Here is a 5,644-nt window from a genome sequence, read left to right as displayed (position 1 = left end):
ATTACTGTACCTGATACAGCCTGGTGCCCGTGGCCAGCAGTATCACCCCCATACTTTGGTGTACAGTATGACCGTGTTCCCCTCCTTGCAAAGCCCCTGTAATAATATGCGACATTGGGCCTAATTCAGTGAGGATCAGCCGTGGCTTCTACCTTTGTGAAGGAGGAGGGATGCTGGTGGCAATGCTGCCGGGTCTCCCCCTCCTTGTCCCCGCCACTGCCTGGGTCCCGGCACCTGTACTATGTACAGTCCACAGACGCCGGGACCTGGCGCATGTGCAGTAGCAGCGACAGTACTACATATGCGCAAAGCCACGGCTTCTATGGACTGCATTGGCTGCAGCCCTTAGAATCCAGCTAGGGGCTGATAAGGCAAGTAGATGGATGGCCTATTGCAGCCCGGTCTGGCTGACTGCCTTTTGTGTCTGTGACTGACTGACAGGTAGGACTTCCAATAGGAAGTCACTGCCAATCACAGTGAAGCCAGTGCAGTCTCGTGGACTGCATCTGCATCTGGCTTTAGTGACAGTGAGCTGGGTGGTGGATTTTACCTAGAGGTCCTGCAGCCCATAGGTAAAAAAAAAAAAAAACTCTGCTTTCAGACACCCCCCCCCCCCCCGCCACTCCCTCATTCTTGCGAAGTGCAGGGGGAACCCTTTCAAAAGTTTACTATGGGGTCCACAAAGATCTAGTTACGCCCCGATGGCACTATATTAATAAATAAAATAATTAGTACAGTTAGATATATAGGTGTTGAAATGGACAGGGAATTCAATGTTAACCTAAACTGAGCATTTTCCTAAACATTGGATATGATTTATGAAGCACAGCCAATGTGGCCTATGTGCAGTGCATGATGCCTTGGTCTTTGATGGCCTGCTAACGTAGCAATGTGCCTAGGGGGGTGATTCAGACTCAATCGATGGGCTGCACACTTTGCTGTCCTGCGATCGGATAGTCGCCACCTCCAGGGGGAGTGTAAATTTGCAGTGCAAGTGTGTGATGGCATGTGTATGCTGCAAAAATCCACTGAGTGCAGTCTCTGCGCAGCCCAGGACTTACTCCTATAATACAATGATTGGGGCCAGAGTTGACGTCAGACACCCTCCCTGAAAACGCTTGGACACGCCAGTAAACGGTCAGTTACCACCCACAAATGGCCTCTTCCTGTCAATTAACTTGCGCACGCACGTGCGATCGGATTTTTCGCACCATCCTGTCGCTGACTGGCGAGGCCCTTTGTTGTTGTCTGACACTTGTGCGCACTGCGGTGCATACGCATACGCAGTATCTACCTGATCGCCCACTGTGCGAAAACGCACAGCAGCGATCAGGACTGAATCACCCCGTAGGTCTGCAGAGACATGGAATAAGTTACACTGTGCAAAACTTTAAATGTCACAGCGAAGCCCTTTTTTTTAGTTCTATACCTTGCATTTGTGGTGGGAAATAAAATCTATGATCAGTTCTATAAATTATCATAATGATCATTTTTATTATCTAAAAGCATAATAGAGGAATGTAGCATAATAAACAGATTTAACTTGGAGGCAACAAATACATGGCCTGAGTCAGGCTAATAGAACAGCCTCTGTGTCTTTGGGGTAAGTCAGACCTGATCGTAGCAGCAGTTGGGCAAAACCATGGGGGTCATTCCGAGTTGTTAGCTCGTTGCCGATTTTCGCTATGCTGCGATTTGTTGCAAATTGCGCATGCGCAAGGCACGCAGGGCGCATGCGCTTAGTTATTTAACACAAAACTTAGCAGTTTTGCTGTGGATCCTGCGGCGCTTTTCAGCCGCACTGCTGTTCGGTAAATGATTGACAGGAAAGGGGAGTTTCTGGGCTGCAACTCAGCGTTTTCCCGGCATTTGCAAAAAAACGCAGGCGTGTCAGGGAAAAATGCGGGAGTGTCTGGCGAAACGGGGGAGTGGCTGGCCGAACGCAGGGTGTGTTTGTGACGTCAAACCAGGAACTCAACGGACTGAGCTGATCGCAATCTGTGAGTAGGTCCGGAGCTACTCAGAAACTGCTAAGAATTATTTAGTAGCAGTTTTGCAAATTTTTCGTTCGCTATTCTGCTAAAATACACTCCCAGAGGGCGGCGGCCTAGCGTGTGCAATGCTGCCGTATATTTCCAGTGGTACTGCCGTATAAATCCAGTGATACTGCCGTATATGTCCAGTGGTACTGGCGTATAAATTCAGTGGTACTGGCATATAAATCCAGTACAGTGATACTGCCGTATATGTCCAGTGGTACTGCCATATAAATCCAGTGATACTGCCGTATACAGTATGTCCAGTGGTACTGCCATATAAATCCAGTTATACTGCCGTATATGTCCAGTGGTACTGCCATATAAGTCCAGTTGTACTGCCATATAAGTCCAGTGGTACTGCCGTATATGTCCAGTGGTACTGCCGTATAACTCCAGTGGTACTGGCGTATAAATCTAGTACAGTGATACTGCCATATAAGTCCAGTGATACTACCGTATATGTCCAGTAGTACTGCCGTATAAATCCAGTGATACTGCCGTGTATGTCCAGTGGTACAGCCGTATAAATCCAGTGGTACTGGCGTATAAACCCAGTCCAGTGATAGTGCCGTATATGTCCAGTGGAATTGGTGTATAAATCCAGTGGTACTGGCGTATAAATCCAGTCCAGTGATACTGCCCTATAAGTCCAGTGATACTGCCGTATAAATTCAGTGATACTGCCATATATGTCCAGTGGTACTGCTGTATAAATCCAGTGGTACTGCTGTATAAATCCAGTCCAGTGATACTGCAGTATATGTCCAGTGGTACTGCCGTATAAATCCAGTGGTACTGCCGTATAAATCCAGTTCAGTGATACTGACGTATATGTCCAGTGGTACTGCCATATAATTCCAATGATACTGCTGTATATGTCCAGTGGTACTGCTATATAAATCCAGTGATACTGCCGTATATGTCCAGTGGTGCTGCCATATAAATCAAGTGGTACTGGCATATAAATCCAGTCCAGTGATACTGCCGTATATGTCCAGTGGTACTGCCATATGATTCCAGTGGTACTGCCGTGTATGTCCAGTGGTACTGCCATATAAATCCAGTGGTAATGGCGCATAAATCCAGTCCAGTGATGCTGCCGTATAAGTCCAGTGATACTGCCGTATATGTCCAGTGGTACTGTCGTATAAATCCAGTGATACTGCCGTATATGTCCAGTAGTACTGTGTATAAATCCAGTGGTACTGATGTATAAATCCAATCCAGTGGTACTGCCGTATAAGTCCAGTCTAGTGGTGCTGCCATATAAGTTCAGTGGTGCTGTCCTGTGCTGTATATTATTTACTCCAAATAAAGGGGTTATTAATATTTAATCCAAATAATTTTTACAGGGTTTCCCCTATGTGGTGTAGAGGTACGCTCTCCTTTGCTGCATTTTGTTATATAAGTGCAAACAAATAACGGAGAACAAAAATTTGGAGGATAAAATAGGGAATGATCAAGAACCACTTCCTCCTACTACTGCTGCTGCCATTGCTGTTGTTGCTGCTGGGAGTCGATCGTCATCCCAGAGGGGAAGTCGAAAGACCACTTGTACTACTTCAACTAAGCAAATGACTGTCCAACAGTCTTTTGCGAGGAAGATGAAATATGACAGCAGTCATCCTGTTGCAAAGCGGATAACTGAGGCCTTGACAGCTATGTTAGTGTTAGACGTGCGTCCAGTATCCACCATTAGTGCAGTGGGACTGCAGTGCCAACCCTAGATGGGCCGGGTGTTTGTGCCGCACACTTGTGTCACTTAGCTTAGTCATACAGCTACCTCATTGCACCTCTTTTACTTCTTTGCATGATGTGCTGTTTGGGGACTAGTTTTTTTTAAAGTGCCATCCTGTCTGCCACTGCAATGCCACTCCTAGATGGGCCAGGTGTTTGTGCCGCACACTTGTTTCGCTTAGCTTAGTCATCCAGCGACCTTGGTGCACCTATTTTTTTCTTTGCATCATGTGCTATTTGGGGACTAGTTTTTTTAAGTGCCATCCTGTCTACCACTGCAGTGCCACTCCTAGATGGGTCAGGTGTTTGTGAGGCACACTTGTGTTGCTTAGCTTAGTCATACAGCTACCTCATTGCACCTCTTTTACTTCTTTGCATGATGTGCTGTTTGGGAACTATTTTTTTTTAAAAGCGATCTTGTCTGCCACTGCAGTGCCACTCCTAGATGGGCCAGGTGTTTCTGCCGCACACTTGTGTCACTTAGCTTAGTGATACAGCTACCTCATTGCACCTCTTTTTCTTGTTTGCATCATGTGCTGTTTGGGGCCTAGTGTTTGAATTGTGCCATTCTGTCTGCCACTGCAGTGCCACCCCTAGATGGGCCAGGTGTTTGTGCCGCACACTTATGTTGCTTAGCTTAGTCATACAGCTACCTCATTGCACCTCTTTTTCTTCTTTGCATCATGTGCTGTTTGGGGCCTAGTGTTTGAATAGTGCCATTCTGTCTGCCACTGCAGTGCCACTCCTAGATGATGAAGGTGTGGTCTTTTGTAAGAGCAAAAGACAAAAGCAGCTCTATATATCTTTTCCAGGGCACACTTATGAAAATATTATGATAAAATGTTGAAAGATGAGAATATGAGTATATTAATACTCAACTTTTATTGAGATATACTTAAAAAGAGAGAGGGAGAAGGCAAATATTAGTATATAATTATTAGATGCAAAAATACTGCAATTTTCTGGCAAAAAAATATGGGTAGGCGAAAATATGTTTATTCCCTTGATAAACAAAGAATTTCCTTTAATTTTCCTAAGATGAGAAATATTTGTGGGAATAAAGTGTCTCCATTAGGTTCAGCTATACCGTGTCAGAGTGTCACAATTAAATGTGAGTGTAAATTGAATACCTGGGTCTGCACAACAAACTGGAATGACAAAATTCAAATGATGTGAGAGTAAAATGCCTACGGTACCTAGTATTCCCTGGTGGTCTCCCATCCAGGTACTGACCAGGCCCTGCAGTGTATGGCTTCCAAGATCAGACGAGATTGGGCATACTCAGTGCGGTTTGACCGTAGATAGGTAAATCTCCAACATGTACAATCAATTCCAGTGCACAGACACTTGTACAGTTTAATTATAATGAATTAATCATAAGTGCCTGAATTGCTTTTAGTGCAATTTTCAACATGTATGTATGAAGAGTTTATGAAGAGCAAAAGCCAAGTCTATGTTTCATGACACTTCTGCTGCTCAATCATCTGTTACGACATCGAACTCCTAGATGGGCCAGGTGTTTGTGCTGCTCACTTGTGTCGCTTAGCTTAGTCATACAGCCACCTTGGTGCAACCTTTTGTCTTAAAGACAATATTGTGAGGTGTGCGGTATTCAGAATAGACTGGAAATGAGTGGAAATTAATGTTATTGAGGTTAATAATACCGTAGTATCAAAATTACCCCCAAATTCTGTGAGTTTAGCTTTTTCATGTTTTTTTTCAAAAATCATCCAGATCCAAAACCAAAACACGAAAGGGTGGTTTTGGCAAAACCAATCCAGATCCAAAACACAAGTATGGAACCAGAACCAAAACCAAAACACAATACATGAAGTGCCGCCGCACATCTCTATGCTAAGGCATTTTTA

At 44.8% G+C, this 5,644-nt stretch overlaps 1 pseudogene; it reads right to left on the bottom strand.

Moving 5' to 3' along the window:
* Positions 1–4,960: 4,960 nt before the first annotated feature.
* LOC134971329 (5S ribosomal RNA) lies at positions 4,961–5,079 on the bottom strand (annotated as a pseudogene).
* Positions 5,080–5,644: the final 565 nt, after the last annotated feature.

This window comes from Pseudophryne corroboree, chromosome 11 (genome assembly GCF_028390025.1).
Source record: "Pseudophryne corroboree isolate aPseCor3 chromosome 11, aPseCor3.hap2, whole genome shotgun sequence".
Taxonomy (NCBI): Eukaryota; Metazoa; Chordata; class Amphibia; order Anura; family Myobatrachidae; genus Pseudophryne; species Pseudophryne corroboree.
This window is presented reverse-complemented; position numbering and strand designations above follow the sequence as displayed.